The following is a 17,562-nucleotide window of genomic DNA, read 5'->3' as shown; positions in this document are numbered from 1 at the left end:
AGAGGTGATAATTGGGGAAGCTATCTTTGTAATGGGTAAGATAATTAGCACCTTTATTCAAATTTGAGTGTAAAGTGTCGAATTTAAGCATGAATGACAGTTCAGAGGACAACCCTAGGGATGTTAGATATTGTATAATTGAATAGTTGTGTAATTGCATGATAGTGGTTACGTGACTAGTCAATAGTCCCTGGGGGCGGGGCTGGCAGCCAGTGCACTCCGGCACCACCCCCAGGGAGCCTTTATCAGAGGCAGCACCAAGGGGTGGCAGGTGGGCGCCAGTCCGTGAGGGGAGCCAGTTTAAAAACCAGCTCCCCATGCAGACTGGCTGCCTGCTGCCCTGCACTGCTGCCTCAGACACTGAGGCAACAGCACGGGGTGGCAGCGGCCCCGTTCCCCATGGTCTGAGCTCCCTGTGGAAAAAGGCTGGTCTGCGACAGCAGCCTCAGTGTACAGGGAGCTTGGACTCAGACTGCTTCTGCAGATCAGCCGCTGTCTGTGATGGGCCCAGGCTCACCGCGGACAGAGGCTGCTCTGTGAGATGCAGACCAGCATTTGTCTGTGGTGCACTCACACCCCCCATAGACAGGGCCTGCTGACGTGGATCAGCCTCTTTCCACGATGAACCTGGGCTGCCATGGACTGAGATTGCTTTGCAGCATCCTCCCGTGCCCCCTTACCCAAGTTGCTGCCTCTGATACAGGCACCAGCTCCTGTCCTTCCTCCCCCCGCACACACTGCCTCTATAGGAGGCAACAAGTTGGGGGCAGGTGAGTCTGCGGGAGCCCCTAAGCACAGGGAGTTGGCTTGAAGCCCAGCTCCCTGTGCGTATTGGCTCCAGACTGTCCCCCTCAGCCTCTGCGCTGCTGCCTCTCTATCTGGAGTGTCGATCTCCACTTAAGTATAGAAAAGGCCTAGAGCATGAACAAATAGAATGTTGAGTAGATTGGTGGGAATCTGAAAATAAAGAACATTAACCTCTTATTTATGTGTGTATGTGCCTAGATTTATTTCTGCAAGACACAACTGCTGCAATGCAACTGTCAAAAAAGGTGGTTCAATTTATACCAAAAAAATTCCAGGTTTGCGCAAGGTCACAGAAAATGGATTTCTGTTATGACAGTGAGGAGGAATTTATTGAGACAGACTTCATTTCTGTTCAAGCTAATAAGAGAAAAAAATCCCCTCTGATGCTTCCTTTGTCTTATGTAGGTTTCTGCAATGTGAAAACTGGACACTTCATGTTACCCGTATGACAGATAGACTGAATCCTGTCTTACAGTTTGTGCTCATGGGAAAAAGCGTGCTTGAAGTGAGTTAAATGGTATTCAGACAATGGCTTGCAGGATCAGGCTCCAAAATGATATCCTATTATCAGAATACCTCTTTAGTGATGAAACTGTGGGTACTGAAATGTTTATCTACTTCATTAATTTCATGCAGTGTTAGGATTTAATAGAAACTGTTCTACACTTCTCCAGTAGTGCTAGTGATGCACATTCTATCTTTTTGCATATATGAAAGGACTAGGTGGGTGGTAGGCTGACTTTAAACTGAATTTGTTTTTTAGGGTTCTATTGTGCAAAGTTTACTCTGGAGAGTAGCTTCTGTACACATACAAGTGCCCCTATTCCACAAAGCCACAGGGACAGTTCCTGTCATGGCTTCATGGCTGTATGTCTATATGGAAAGTATCATATTCTCTAGTAATCTTTACTATTATACTGTACTTGTTCTTGTTAATGAACTCTTGGGGGAGGGGCATATTTAAAACAAACACTGCTTCCTTCATTATTCCTTAATAAAAAGGGATTTTAACGATCTGCTGTTAATACATACTCCCTAACACATGTAGTCCATGGTCTGTGACTCATCACTGATTGCAATGCACTAGAATGCCTAAATCAGAATTAATTAGTCAGAATTAAGTGGAATTCCAGATTATATGCATGATACAGGGTTCACTGAAATTAACGGAGCCTTTAAAATGACTTCAATGAGCTTTAAATCAAATCCTTACCACAAGATATTATGTTGAGCCCATCCCTATTCCTGAAGATGTGTAAACAGTGATGTAGGTACCAAGTCTGCAGTTTGGTTAATAATAATGCCATTAGGAAGAGCAGGTGAGCCCTGGCATGCACGCGCGCGCACACACACACACACACACACACACACACACACACAGACAGAGAGAGAGAGAGAGAGAGAGAGAGAGAGAGAGCGCCAAGCTGTGGACTTATCCTGCCTGAGCCCTGCTGTGATTCTTCTATGTTGTTCTGCAGAAGCTGCATAAGAGTAGCTGGGACAGGGGTGGCATGTTTGCAGAAATTTTGGTGGTGCTCAGTGCCTGCACCCTTCCTAAACTCTGTAGTCCCCACTTGCCTAAGGCTCTGAGCGGAAGCGTGGGTGAAGGAGTGATGTGGGCTTGGGCAGGGGATTGGGGTGCAGGACCAGGTGAGGAGTTGGGTTTGGGAGGGAATGTGGGGAGAGGGTCTGGGTGTTGGATGCAAGCTTTAGGCTGGGGCAGGATGTAGGGGTGCAGGAGGAGATGAGGGGTCCAGGCTCTGGGAGGGAGTTTGGGGGCTGGAGAAGGTGCAGGAGGGAGTTTGAGGGTGCGAGGAAGGGATGCAGGGGAAAATCTCTGGGGTGGAGTGCAGTGCTAACATGGGGCACCCTAATCTAGTAGCAGTCCCTAGGCGGGGCTGCGGGAATTTCTGCATGCTGTAGCCTGCATGCACCACCCTTGCAACATCCCATTGGCTTCAGGGGTGTTCAGGGCAGGGGGAGCATGTGGAGACAAGCCCCTAGGAGTCAGAGAGGCACAGGGACATGCCAGAGGACACTTGGAGGGCAGGGAGGAGAGTAGGGGAGTATGTGGTGTGGCACTCAGGGCCAGAGGAGAGACAGGGCCATGAACTTGAGTGGAATATTCCTGGTGCCTGGGCACCAAGGGCCTATAGAACTTGCTGCCTATGGATGGGACCGCTCTTGTACCAGCCCATCCCATCCCAGGGATTGTGAGTAGAGCAGTACAGGGCTGCTTACAGTGGCCCTAAACAATGCCTGTGCTGGAGAAATACTCCTCTAACTAGTTTCTGTGCATTAACAGCCTTTATATCCCATCAGAGCAACGTATAGGGACCAAGGTGGGGGTCATAATTTGTCTATAAAAACTTAAAAAAACAACAAATAGACTAGCAGCACCTTGAAGACTAACAAAACGTGGATGGTATTATGAGCTTTTGTAGGCGCAACCCACTTGCTCAGATGCCCACGAAAGCTCATGATATCATCTACTTGTTTTGTTAGTCTTTAAGGTGCTGCAAGACTATTTGTTTTTAAAGTTTTCCTATTGAACTGAAGCTTTTGTCTATAAAAGTCCTTTTCTGGTTGGTAACTTGAATTCAAAAGATGTTCCCATTTGCCCATCTATTAGAAACGGATGCACAGCACGTTTGCAAAGTGCTACCTACTCTGCCCAGGCTGTTTAACTGCCCCCTCACTATTGTCCCTAACACCACCCAAAATTAGCTAGGAGGCTGTTGATATGACAACACTCCGGGGTGGAGGCAAAATGCACATGGCTCAGCAGTGAGTCTGTTGGAGCAAAATGCAGGACAATGTAGCACTTTAAAGACTAACAAGATGGTTTATTAGATGATGAGCTTTCGTGGGCCAGACCCACTTCCTCAGATCAAATAGTGGAAGAAAATAGTCACAAACAAATATACCAAAGGATACAATTAAAAAAAAGTGAACACATATGAAAAGGACAAATCACATTTCAGAACAGGAGAGGGATGGGGGGGGGGAGGAAGGAAGGTAAGTGTCTGTGAATTGATGATATTAGAGGTGGGGAGAGTGGGATGTCTGTGAGCTAATGGTATTAGAGGTGATAATTGGGGAAGCTATCTTGGTAATGGGTAAGATAGTTTGAGTGTTTGTTCATTCCTTCCTGGAGAGTGTCAAATTTTAACATGAATGACAGTTCAGAGGATTCCCTTTCAAGTGCAGATGTAAAAGGTCTTTGTAGCAGAATGCAGGTGGTTAAGTCATTTAGAGAGTGTCCTTTCTGGTTTAAATGGCAAGAAACTGTTTTTTCTTTGTGATCCTGTCTAATATCTGTTTTGTGGGCATTAATCCTTTGGCGAAGTGTCTGAGACGTTTTTCCAATGTACATAGCAGACGGACACTTTCGGCACATGATAGCATAGATTATATTTCTGGAGGCGCAGGAATATGTGTTCTTGATCTTATAACTCACTTGGTTAGGTCCAATAATGGTATCAGCAGAATGAATATGTGGACAAAGCTGGCAACGGGGTTTGTTGCAAGGGAAAGTACCAGGGTTGGAATTAGTGTGGTATGTCCTGTGGTGGTTGGTAAGAATCATCTTGAGATTAGGTGGCTGTCTATAGGAGACTATGGGTCTGTTGGAGGTACGTGCATAACGACTGGTATAATGTTTGCAAGAGAGCCCGGCCCAGAGGCGCTGGAATGATGCGTACAGAGGGGTGCTGATGAGAGCCACTGACACTGTACATGCGGTAGGTCTGCAGTGCAAACCGCGACCACATTCCCAGCACCCCTGGTTGCGGCGGCACCTGTGCACAGGAGGACACGAGCCCGCGCGCCTCTCCCCAGGCAGGATTCATTGCCAAGCGCGTCCCCTCATTTGCACGGAGTATGGGGGGGGGGGGGCGGTCACTGCAACGCCGCGCGCGCGCTCCGGATTGGGCAGGCGCACAGCTCCACGCGCCGCCTCTCCCGCCAGAGACATGCCCTGGCAGCCAGAGCCCCAGCAGGGCTGCGCCTCACGCGCCCCGATCCCGCCCCCCGCCTGCCTCCCTCGCGCACGCCCCCTCCTCCCCCGCCGCCTTCCAAGCGGGGGCTCCAATGGGGGCCTGGCTTATGGTTGCTACGCAGCCGCGGCCTCCCGGCCAATCAGAAGCTAAACCGGTTGCTACAGTAACAGCGTCATAGAAACAGGTGAGAGCGGGAGAGAAGCTTGGGGGGAGTGGAACGTGCCCCTCCCACCCCGCAAGCCCAGCTGGTCCCCAGCCCTCCGCGGGCGCAGGCCCAAGCAGGTAACTGGCCCCGGGAGAGCGCCGCCCCCTCGCGCCCCTGCCGGAGGGGGGGGGGAGCCCCCAAGGGCTGCTGGAGGGCGGCGGCGGGTGTGTGTCCCGGGGAACGGCACAAAGCGGGGCCAGGTGGAGCCTCACTCGGGCTGCTCACCGGCAGCCCCCCCCCCCTTCTCCAGGAGCTGCAGGTTGATCTGTAAGTGAAGATTGTGCCAGGGGGGGAAATCTCCCGCTGTACTTCCGACCAAAGACTGGCTTCTCTCCCCAGGGCTCTCGTGCCACTGGTTTTCAGGCAGGGGTGCTGGATCGGGGATATTTCTGGAAAAGAAAGTAAGTTCAAGTGAGTTGGGGTTTTATACTCCATCTTTCCCTCCTCTCTCTTTAATTATAACAAGACAAGGGACACTTGGCATGGACTTTAGGCCACTTAGGTGCCTACTGCTCTAATTTTGCAAACACTTTAAGTACCGGAGCAGGCTCATCTACTACTGGGATGAACTCAAGTTAGCATGCACTTAGCGGTATGTATGCTTGGAGCCTAAACATGAATGTGAAATTAAAAGGCAGCAGATTAAAAAAAAAATGATACAAAGAAATCATTTCTATGCACAACATATACTTGCCTGCACAATTCATCTTCACTAGATACCATTGAGGCCCAGGCCAGCCCCTCACCTAGCCAGTTTAAACTCAATACGGTTTATTCCTGAGGGTATTCTGCACCACAGTGCATAGGGAGAATTCGTGTTTCCTGCAGATTTTTCCCCTTCAGAAAACCGATTCTGTAGGTAGGTGCTGCAATTATATATTTCACCCTCTAGGGGCTGCTGTGACAGCAGAAGAGAGAGCACCCAGTCAGCAGGATGTCCTAGCAACCCCCCAAATAAAAAAGCATCTGTTCTGTACTCCCATCCGCACCCAAAACCGCACAGGTTCACTCCTGCAAATAGTTTCCTTTCTCTCAGTTCCTCTATTACCCCAACCCTTTTGCACTGCTTCTGTGAAAAATACATTTCTGAATTGTAGTTTAAATTAATTTTATTATTCAAAGTTCTATGTAGTTCTATGCAAAGTAGTATGCCTAGTAAAGAATCTGTCAAAAAATTTCTTGACTCTTTTTTTGCTGTCTACATTGTAACAATCATTTGCTGGCAAGTATTTTGAAATAAATTACAAACATAAATGAAAATAGTGTGATTATATTTTGTTATTTTGTTTTCCTGGCAAATAAAATATGTACATTTTTGCAGAATTTTAAAATGTTGTGTGCAGAATTATTTGTTTTTTGGCACAGAATTCCCTCAGCAACTTGTCAGTTCAGCAAAAAAGGACGGAAAGGTAGCTGTCTTCTCCTGCACTTCTGGGGCTGAGTATGTGGCGCCAGGATTTTTGCAGGACTGAAAAAAATTAAAAATGTACATGGCTAATGGCAGCATCCACAATTGCAATGGATCGTACTGATTTTTTTTAAACAAATGAATATAAATATTCGTACTTTAGGAAATAAGATCTCTTCTAATTGCCCTGGTTTAGAAAGAAATGTTCTCTATGTGCAGATTATTCCATAACTATCCATTTTGTCCCTGATAAGCTTTGTTGTATTACTTTAACTGGAATATGTGGGCCAAAAGAGTAACAGGCGTTAACATAATCCAAACAGTTTTAAACAAGACTTGAGGTTTGTTGTACAGAAACTTTAGTCTGCCTAGCATCATGGCAAATAGATCTTTAACAATTATTTTACCCCTTTATTAAAGATAGAGGAAAAACAGTAGAAATGTAAAATATTAAGTAAGACTTTCTTTTTAATGTTATCATGTGTTCCCTTTCCTTTAGAGAGAGTTTTTACAAGGAAAACAATCCCTTGTCTGACAGTCTCTGAGGCTATGTCTATCCTACCAGATAGTTATTTCTGGAGTTATTTTGAAATTATTTCAGAATAAATTATGTCGAAATAAGCTTATTCCTCTTCACAAGCAGGAATTATTATTTCAAAATAACAGGCTTGGTAGTGTGGGCACTTGCCTTGTTATTTCAAAATAAGGGGAGTTATTTCGAAATAACTCCTCAGTGTATGCATGCCCTTATGAGTTAGTAACTAGTGTTTTTCTGGGGAAAACAAATCAAACAAACAAACAAAAAACAACAAAGAAAGTAGCTTTTGTTTCTGGTGTTGACTCTGAGAGCTGGAGAAATAGAGGCACAGCACAAGGTCTTATCAGCCACTCTGAGACAAACTTGAATTACCAACGTTGGGCTTTTTAGGACGTTGCTTTTTGCTGCCTCTTCTTGGTCACAGGCTAATAGCGCTGTTGCAAAATATATAATCTTGGCTGGCTAAGCCAGACTTCTGTCAGACAGAAGGAATGAGGAGAGCAATAGGAAAGACAAGAAATAAGGTAGAGCAAAGAAAGGACACATAGGGTGCATCTACACAGAACCGTGACTCGAAATAAGATACTCAATTTGAGCTACGCAAATTGCATATCTTATTTCGATTTTATTTCTAAAAAGCATTTTTTATCATTTGGCACTGACTACACAGCACCACATTTCGAAATAAAGTGCTATTCTGAAACGTCCCTTACTCCTCGTAGAATGAGATTTACAGGGATGTCAGAATAGCGAGCCCAAAATAACGGGCTTGCTGTGAAGACGCAGGATAGCTATTTTGGAATACTCTGGTACCCTGAAATAATGTTGCAGTGTAGATGTATCCATAGAGGGTGGGAGGAACACATGCAGTCTCTCATGCCAGGTAATATCTGGGATTCAGCTAGAGCAGGGGAGATAGCATTGCCATCTTGGTTTCTCTCTCTAGCCCAGTCGCTCAGGATGTCTCTTAGGATTGGGATAAAGAAGGACTGGGGTCCTAGGAGATTGTAGGGGTAGCACCCGTGATAGTGAAGCTTGCTCCTTTCCTTTCTCTAGTATTTTTGTCTAGTATATTTGTCTGGAAATGGATGACGGGAGAGATCATGTGAGGATTACCTGTTGCGTTTCCTACCTCTGGGGCATCTGATATTGACCACTGTTGGCAGACAGGATACTGGGCTAGACGGACTGTTGGTCTCACCCAGTACGGCCGTTCTTACGTTCTTATTTTAGTAAACCAGCATTGTGGTAGCCTCAGTCTGTTCATCAATTTTCCTTTTAAAGTCTCTTTCTGGAATAGCCCATCCTCCCATTATTTTATCCATTAGCTAAATTATTACAAGATTAATTTAGTTCTGATCCCACGCTGTTCTTTGCCTTTGTTTTTTTGGCGCAGCAGCCTTATCATATGAGGCTATGACGGCCACTTTATTTATTTTTAGCTAAGTGTTTTTTTAAAGTATCCTTTTATTCAGTCTAGCAATCTTAAAGAAATACAGCCAGGCTTCTTTTTTTCTTCTTCTCTTTTTTGCACTTGTTCCATTTTTCTGACATTCTCACCAGTCCCTTTGGGGAAAAAAATCTTTGATTCCAAGCCAACTAAGTTCATAAAGAAACTTTCTTTCCATAGAATATTGTCCACAAAGGCATGGAACATGATCAACAGTTTCTTTGGTTTGGCACACATTAAACTGCTCATTTTTATGTCTTTTTAATAAGTTTAACTTATCACTTATGGCACAATGAACTGTTAACACGCTGTAAATGAGTCCTTCACGTTTTCTAGCATGGCTGTGGAATATAGTATTATCTTTGATTTTTGAGCATGTTTCATAAGATTTGGTTCTTTTGTTTCCTTAGACCAGGGTTCTTGCCATGCCTTCGCAAGCTCCTTTGTGACCACACTTACACACTTTTTCAAGATAAGGGTATTTCTGAACATGTTTTGTTGCTTTGTCATCCATTTCATTTCCAGGTTATATGCCAGCATTCATGCAGTTGTTACACAGCTACCTCCTTGCATTATTTCGGTAGTTAGGAACTTTATTTCACTGATTATGCTTTCTGAAATCCCTGTTCTAATCACTATAATACCAGACAAGGCGTTAGATAAAATTAGAGCTGCAGCAGCCAGACAGACGTGCATCTCTAATCCAGGTTAGTGCCAATATTATCCCCATTAATTCAGCCATCAGAACAGTCACATAATTGAATAGCCTTTTAGATCTCTAGATTCCTAGGAAGATAGAATGCCATTCCAATCTACCACTGCTGTCATCTTTTGATCCATTTGTATAGATTTGATAAAGCTGTCACCATTTTTCTAAATAAATTTAGAAATGTCTTTGGTCATGAAGTATTTTTTTCCCCTTCCCTCAGTTTTTTCACATAACACCAAATATAAAAATGGAGAAGAAGCTGTCTAGGTATAGTTTGATTTCCCATGACTAAAATGTTTAGCTTTCTCAATTTTTCTTTTTAATACCTCTCCTTTACCATTTTTGACCTTGATAAGATGAGGAAGTCTGTGACAAACCATATATTTTTGTCTAATAACTCTTGGCAATTCTTATACATTTATTGTGTATTTCTGTTTTCATGATTTCCTTTCCCTTTTGCCCAAAAGGTTAGCTCTAATAGTTTCATTCTTCAATTTATAGGTGCCATTCCAGTGGCTATTTGCAGAACACACACTGGTATTGTTTACAGATATTAGAGTTTAACCGATTAACTGTTTAACCAATAAGCTGATGCTTATGGATGAATGGTATCGGTTAAATTCAGCCGGCTCCTGGGGACCTTGGTGGGCAAGGGCTACCAGCTTTGCTCCACTAGGAGCCCATTGGGCAAGACCTGCTGCCTCTGCTACTAGGGAGGTGGCTTCGCTGTGACAGCAAAGCTTCCTCCCCAGGGAAGGGCTGGCGGCCCCACTCCCAGGGAGATTTTGCTGTAGGATCTGCAGTATAAAGCTAAGCTAAGCTTTATACTGAAGAGCCCACAGCCCGTGTAACTGTGTAACTGCTAAGATTTTTAGTGGATACACGGTTACTGTATTAAATGATTTTTAACATCTCTAGTATTGTTATTATTTTACTACATGCCAGTTGCAGAGGTTGGGCCTGCATTTGAGGCTGAATTGAAAGTTTGTTATCTGGAACTTCAGATTGTAAATTCTATACAGCATCATCAGAACTTCTTTATCTGCACTCCATTTGTTTCCAACTACATTTTTTAGTACATTCATCCTGCTTTTACAGTTTTGTATACCATGCATATGACCTTCCCAAATACATTTTATTATCACACACTTCTTTTAGGAACATTAACTTTTGAACTATCTGAATTTTTTTCACCATAAAGAAGTAAGTCCCAGTTGCCCCTAATTTTCTTTCCAGTGAAAAGCATTCCCATTGGCAGGGGAGCTGACAGCTCCTGTGGGCCCCTGGACAAGGTGTGTTGGGAGCCCAGCTCCACATGCGAAAAGGACGGGGCTAGAGCAGCCAGCCCTCAGTACCACCCAGAGCATGGTGTGCCCTTTTCCCCAGCCTTCAAAACCACATGGAGTATATGGTGCGGCACTCCAGTGGTGATTGAAAACACCTGGGGCTCCAGCCCCAAACCGCTTTGAATAGCTGGATCCTGGGGCAACTGCCACCTTTGTCCTCCCTCTGCCCCATTGTTGGGCCTGCCAATAGAGTATGTCTGTATGTCCCTGTCAGCTGGCTTGGGCTAGTGGAGCCTGGACTGTGGGAGTGTAAAACTGCAATGTTATTGTTGAAGCTTGGGCTGGAGCCCAGGCTCTGAGACCTTCCCCCTTGCAGGGTCCTAGAGCTCGTGCTCCAGCCTAAGCCCAAATGTCTACACTGCAGTTTTATAGCTCCATAACCTGAAATTTGTGAGTCCAAGTCAGCTGACATGGGTCAGCCATGGCTGTTTAACTGTGGAGTAGAAATACCCATAGTTTTGCAAGAGAGAATTTAAATTTCCTACTCAGTCCCCCATTTGGAAATTCTCTTCAGTGCCTCATTTGTCTTTTCCATGACTACTTTAAATCTTTTGTACACGTAGCACAATCATCTTTGAAAAGGGAAATCCTATTCCTAGCCATACGCTTTCTGGGAGGTCATTTATCATAATGGAAAACAAAGTAGGGCTGATAAAGTTCCTTTATGGAGTTCCATTGGTAAGCTTGTAGGTTTTTGCTAAATTTGTTCCCACTTTGACATTATATATAGCTCTGTCACCTAAAGTCCCTTTTATCCAATTTTTTTGCTAGTTTCTATGAGGCATTTACTCCATAGCATGTCATATGCTTTTTCAATTTCTCAGACAACTGTGATCATGAAGATTTTAGTCCTTATGCTTTTTTGTACCTCCATTTCTAGTGTCATTATATGGTCAACTGTGCACCTTCCTTTTCTGAAACCACTTTGTCGCTCAGTTATAATATAATTTTCCTGCAAGTATTCTGCTACTTTGCTTGCTTTCATAATTGGTATCAACAATGCTTGTTTCCATTTCAATTGCTAGTAGTCCTTTCTCCCATATACTGTACCATTATATAACCTCAATCGAATCTTTGGCCTCCCTAGTGACAAGTGTTGAAGCATCTTATTACTTGTATTTTCTTTACCTGGAGCTGTATTTTTCATTTTTCTAATGGTTGCGACTACATTTTTTCTTGAGCACATCATCAGTATACTCTCACCAGCTATTTAATAGTTCATAGTTTTCCTCAACAAACCTCTTTTTCCCCTTCACGAAATGTATTACTTTGGTTTGTCACTACTGACCTTTTGGAACTCATTTGTTAAAATGTTTACCTTCCTTTCTTAAACTTGAGACCTCCGTTTCATTGTTTACAATAAGACCTGGTATACATTTATTTTTACTTTGAATTCCATTCATTCTTTGAATTTACTAATATATTTTAAGGGGTTAAAATCTTTGTTCAATTTCTCACAATTTCTCCCCTCCCTCTTTTGACAATGCTTCGCACCACTGCATTACAATTTATTTATAATTTGTTGTTTTTACTATTCATGGTGTGCTTTGCTTGCTTGCATGCCTTATTTCTTTCCTTAATTGCTAATTTGCAAACTTCATTCCACCAGGGAACTGGATTTCTAAGTCTGGGGCAATTTGATGTTTTGTAGATGGCCTGATCAGCTTCCGCTATAATTCCTTTTATTACATTGTTGTAGAATTCCCTTAAGTTGTCACTTGTATGGATACTACATAAATATTCAACACAGTCAATCTTGAAAAGTCTGCTCTAGGAATGCTTTTAATATTTCCTTGGCCTTAGTACTTAGTGATTACTTCCCATTCCATCGCTTTCATGAATTTCCAGTTGCGTTTACTGGCTATATTTTTTTTGCATTTAACAAATCTAAAACAGAAAAGGATCCATCATCTGAATTAAACCTAGCAGGTGCTCCTGTACTCAATATTACCAGGTTATGCAAAACAATACATTGTTCTATGCACTTACCATTTAGGCCAGTTTTCTTACTTCTGCATAGCTCCTTATAACTATTAAAGTCTTTGCAAAGTATGAAAGGGTTTTTAACATTAACTAATTTTTCTGATTCTAAAACAGGTAATATTTTCATGGATCATAAACATAAATCTATATATGTGTTTTGTTCAGTATGGGAATCTCAATAGCATTACATTAAAAACTTAGTTTTTGCAGATTGATTTCTATATAAACAAATCCCTCTTTTGCATATATACAGAGCCACCCCTTGTCTGGTAGCCTCTCAGTCCCTCTGGAGATCCTTTCCTTATAGACTGACACAGATTTCCTTATTAGTCACATTTCTTGCACACCTACATCTCAGACTTTTTTCCCATGTCAAAGATGGAAAATTCCCATCCCTGCCTTATTAAACTATTATGTACATTTTAGCTAAGGATAGTTAAGACCATGTTATTTAAGCTGTATTATTGCCTTAATGTAAAATCACATAAATGCAGTTTATGGAGAGGCTGTCTATTTTTAGATTTTTTTTTCTGCTGTTTTGCTATAATTTAAATCCTTTCAGTTTTTATCCCCATCTGCAAGTTGCACTCAATTATTTCTGTAATAAATACTATAAACGTATCTTTATCTACAAGTAATACATGCTTTCCCATTCCTCTCATATTCTCTTTCCTGATCAGATATATGTTCTGTTGCCCCTCTACCTTCTGAGTATTTTGCTCTTTTCTGCAGTGGGCACTTTTTTGCTAGTCTCCACATGTGATTTACTATATTAATGATTTTAATCTTGTGTATTTTTGTAGCTTGTTCTGCTGCTGCACATCATTTATATGCCACACTGTGATTTCTCCCACAATTGCTGCATTTAGGTTCTGTTCCTTTTACACAGTTTTCATGTGAGTGATTTCCTCCACATATACTCATTGTTCCCTTTCAAATGATTGCCATGTGTCGAAATTGTTGACAAATAAATCACTCGGAAGGGCAGAGAAGGGGATATATGGCTTAACCCAGAAAGAATGATACCCTATTTGGATCTTGTACAGAAGTGTCCCACTTTTCAGTGATATGTATGCCACCATAGATGGCTAGTTTTCTCCTTCTCTTTTATAAGTAGCTGTTTAACGAACTATACTTAATCTTCATATATATTCTTCTCACTACCATTCTCTGAGAATCTTATTGGCACTCCATACATAGCCCATCTGGATTGTGTCAGGAATATAGGCAGTTGAGAATTATCTTTCATTTTCCCGAGGGTTATAGTTTTAAGAAGTTTTTCAGCTTTCTCCTTATGTGTACATTCTATCGATAGATCTGCACAATCACTTTTACTTTAGCCATTCCACCATTTTCAGAGGACTAATATTTCCTATATTTACATCTTCTGGCACTGATTGAACAATTATGAAATAGTGCCTTTAGTCCTGGTTTGTTTCTCATTTCTATGCATTCCTCCTTGTAATCCTGATATAGCTGGTATTTTTTTTTCTTTTTCCTGGTCTTACACTATTCCTCATCAGTTGCAGCTTCTCCTTCATACTTCAAGACAATTCCCCCTCCCCCCCCCCGTTGTCTCTATTGTCAGTTTCAGTGTTCAGTCTCCTTTCAGCTGGGGAGGGCAGGGCTTGCCCACCCATCCTACCCCTGCATCCCAGCCTCTATGTCTTTAGGCAGATATTAGCACTGTGCCTGACTCTAACCCAGCCATCCTTCTGCAAACTCAGGCCACAGTTAGGCAATCCCTCACGCTGCTCTTGTTTACCATGCCTGACTTTCATACACCTGTTGAATTATTGCAGCAGTCCTTTTTCTGTGCACTCATCCAGTTTTTCTGTTTCCCTTTGGCAACTTTTCACCATTAACATGTATTATTATAGGTTATTGTAACCCTTCGTGAATGTTCACAGTGAAACTGACAATTAGAGTACATTTGTAAATCCAGCTATTATGACAACTCCCAGGTGCTCAGAGGCAGCATACTTGCCACCACCACCCCTAATACTACCATCCTTTATACGGCACACTGCCAGCTGTGTATGATTGCTGCTAGGAGAGAGTGTAGACCTGTTGTTTCGCCTTATCCCTGAGCTTTTTGAGGTGCTGTGTTCCCCTACTAGAAGTCAGAAAGTTGCAGCTGCTTCATTATGCTAAGAGCTAGAGTTCCTATTTTGCTTGGGTTTGGAGGGCCTCACAATGTTGGGAAAATGGCACCTTAAACTTTTGCTTTAGTTCAAGGATAAAGCAGAATCCAGATTTAAATACGCAAGCTGTCAAGAATTAGCTTCTCCCCATCAAGTCCTGGAAAAAGAATGAGGTGGGGTAATAGACATAGAGTAGCAGTATGTTAATTCAAGGCTTCAGGATTAATTTCAGAGAGGCAGATATGTCAAGAAAGATTGTGAAAGCTCAGTTATGAGGTGTAGTTTGTATCCTTACTACTTCTTTGTCGATTATGGTGATAAAAGGCTATCAAGCAAGCAAGCGAGAGGATAAAGCAAGGGATAAATAAGTATACAGTACTCTGATCCCCAATCTGTGTATGAAAAGAAGAAGGCTGGGAGTTTTGTAAGAAGACTGGGAGTTTTGAAAAAAATAAAATGCAGCCAAAACATTTTTCTGTCTCACAATACACAATATAATCAATACAAAAACAGTATGAGGAAATAGCAGCAGTACAATAACCTAAAAAGTCAGGAAATCAATTTATATTTGCGAGAAAAGAAAAAGAATGCCACATATCATCAGGCTGTTTCTGCAATCCTCCACCAAACCAGAAATGGAATACGAAATGGAATACGAAATGGAACTGTTGTGTAAAACCCATCTGTCCCATAACCACAGTGCAGCCCCTAGGGCCTGGCAAATCAGAACAGCCTGGGGCTCTCAGTTGTCATTGCTGCTACTGCAAATTGCTGCCAGAGCCCAGGGCAGCACAGTCCGGGTGGCGTGATGGGTTGGCCGAAGGGTGGGGAAAATATGGCGCAGTTCAGTTGGTGGCTGAGGCCTGGCTGCATTGCCCCTTCCTTGCCCAAGGTCCTGCCCCTTCTGGGAATGTGGAACCACTCCCCCTCCCACTTACTCAGGGGCCTAGAAATTCTGTTGGCGTTCCTGTCACTGTGAAATGTACCCATCACATAGAAATTTGAGGTACGGATTTAGGGAACACATTCATCTCTATTGTCATACCAATAAATATATTTAAATTGAAACAGAGAGCCAGATCTTCAGTGAATATAAATTGCTCTAGCTCCCCTGAAGTCATCAGCATCAATGGATCTATTCTGGTCTACACCATCTGAAGATCTGGCCATGAGGTTATTGATAATGTATTGAAAAATTCCTCTGTGGGCCTGGTTATATACACTAGGGATGTTAAACTGAGGTTAATGACTAAGAGGTTAATTTCAAAGGAGGAATGCGGAAGTACCTATCGACTAGTTGAGTAGTCGATGGAAATTCCATGGAATTCCTACTCGACTAGTCGATAGGCACTTCTGTATTCCTTCTTTAAAATGTACAAGAGCCCCCGCTGGGCACGCGTTGCATGTCCCCGTGGCACGTTCCGCGTGGCACATACCCAGGATCAGCTGGGGAGTCCCAGCTGACCCCAGGCTCCATGGCTGACCCTCTGAAACGCCGAGGCGGCGTTTCAAAGGGGCAGCTGCCGCACAGCTGATCTCTGGCTCAGCTGTGTGGCACTGCCCCTTTAAAATGCTGCCTTTGGGTTTCAAAGCCGCAGTGCTACACAGGCACTACATTTAGCCGTTTGGAATGGAAATCCATCAACCATATGAAAAAACTTGCACAGATACAGACAGATCTCTTTCTATCCAAGTGCAAGAAGATGGACATCATACCCAAAGGACTGAAAGTGAACAATCCATTAAGATCAACATACTGTACTGACTACAGAGAGAGACTCTGCCTCACACTATCTAAGAAATTAAGGAACCACCTGATAAGTATTTTATACAAGAAACAGAAAAACATCAAGAATGACATCTCTAACTTAGAGAGTCTCATCTCAAAACAAACATCCACACCGACTAACACCTTGAGACAGAAATGTTAGTGAGTTCACATTTGTTTGCTCCATTGCCTGCTAGTATTTGTCGAAAAATAGGCCTTGCAGTTTAGGAATGTGTTTATTGAGCTCCACGACCTCCTGGGAATCAGATCATACTTATCTACAGTTTAAAGAGTGGAGATGTCATATCAACTGCTGGAAGTATGTCAGACATTTGGTTGCTCAGGTGGTGACATTAGGACTCTGTGCAAATGCAGAGGAAAGATGTTTTCTACATAAAAGATGAAGAAAGAAGCAATGTTTTGCTTGGGGCTAATTTTTCTTTTTTTGATGGCTACAGAGGCAGGATACCAGCCAAAAAGTGCACCTGTAAAGTACAGACTACTAGTTTTGCTGCCTTGGACATTGTGGGGCTTGTCTGCTCAGGAAATGGTGTGTTTAATTTCTGTTATGAAACATGGAAATAAATTCACCCAATTATTAATTTTTTTCCTAATAATCTTAGGCTGTAGGCCATGGAAGCCTTAACCCTTTTGTGTTATTTCCAATTCCCCTATTTAGTGAAATGATGTACAGTACTCTTTTTTTTCCCCTATAAGAGTAACATCTTGTACTTGCTCTGTCATTTCTGCTTCATTGTACATAAGGATGGCTTAGCCTAGATCTAGGTATATGCCAGTAGTTATTTGTTCATAATGGGCTATGTTTTCAAAAAGGCATCCTCCTTCATTATAAATAGTATTTGCATTTCCAAAATTTGCACCCGCATGTTGCATCTGTTATTGAAGTTCAGGTGCCATTTGCAGGCATAAGAAGGAAATTTTTGCCTTCAAATAAGCTAACTGTGGACACAGATCAGGAAGCCAGAGGCATGAATGTTCCAGTTTGTGCTTGTCATTCATTTTTGTAGAATGCAAACTTTCTGGGTATGCCTACACAGCAGGGCTAGTCAAATTAAGCTACAAAACATCAGCTTTGTCAATTGCGTAGCTTAAGTCAAAATAGCTTAACTCGGCTTTAGGTGCTGTGTATACAGCAGGAAGTCAAAGGTAGAACACTCTTCCTTCGACTTCCCTTACTCCTCA

General features: G+C 42.7%; 1 protein-coding gene across 2 annotated transcripts in view; it reads left to right on the top strand.

The window, feature by feature from the left end:
* The first annotated feature begins 5,001 nt into the window (after positions 1–5,001).
* Positions 5,002–17,562, top strand: part of EFCAB6 (EF-hand calcium binding domain 6) — a 162,179-nt gene continuing 149,618 nt past the window's right edge. Inside the window, exons 1-2 of one of the 2 annotated variants that reach the window (XM_025187059.3) lie at positions 5,002–5,090; positions 5,353–5,414. The gene's annotated coding sequence lies outside the window, so the exon portion shown is untranslated. Of the gene's footprint in view, positions 5,091–5,352; positions 5,425–17,562 lie in introns of both variants that reach the window. The other variant, XM_075899542.2, reaches the window with a different exon arrangement.

Source organism: Pelodiscus sinensis, chromosome 1 (genome assembly GCF_052426305.1).
Source record: "Pelodiscus sinensis isolate ZL-2025 chromosome 1, ASM5242630v1, whole genome shotgun sequence".
Lineage (NCBI taxonomy): Eukaryota > Metazoa > Chordata > Testudines > Trionychidae > Pelodiscus > Pelodiscus sinensis.
The sequence above is the reverse complement of the archived record's forward strand: the minus strand, read 5'-3'. Positions and strand labels throughout refer to the sequence as shown.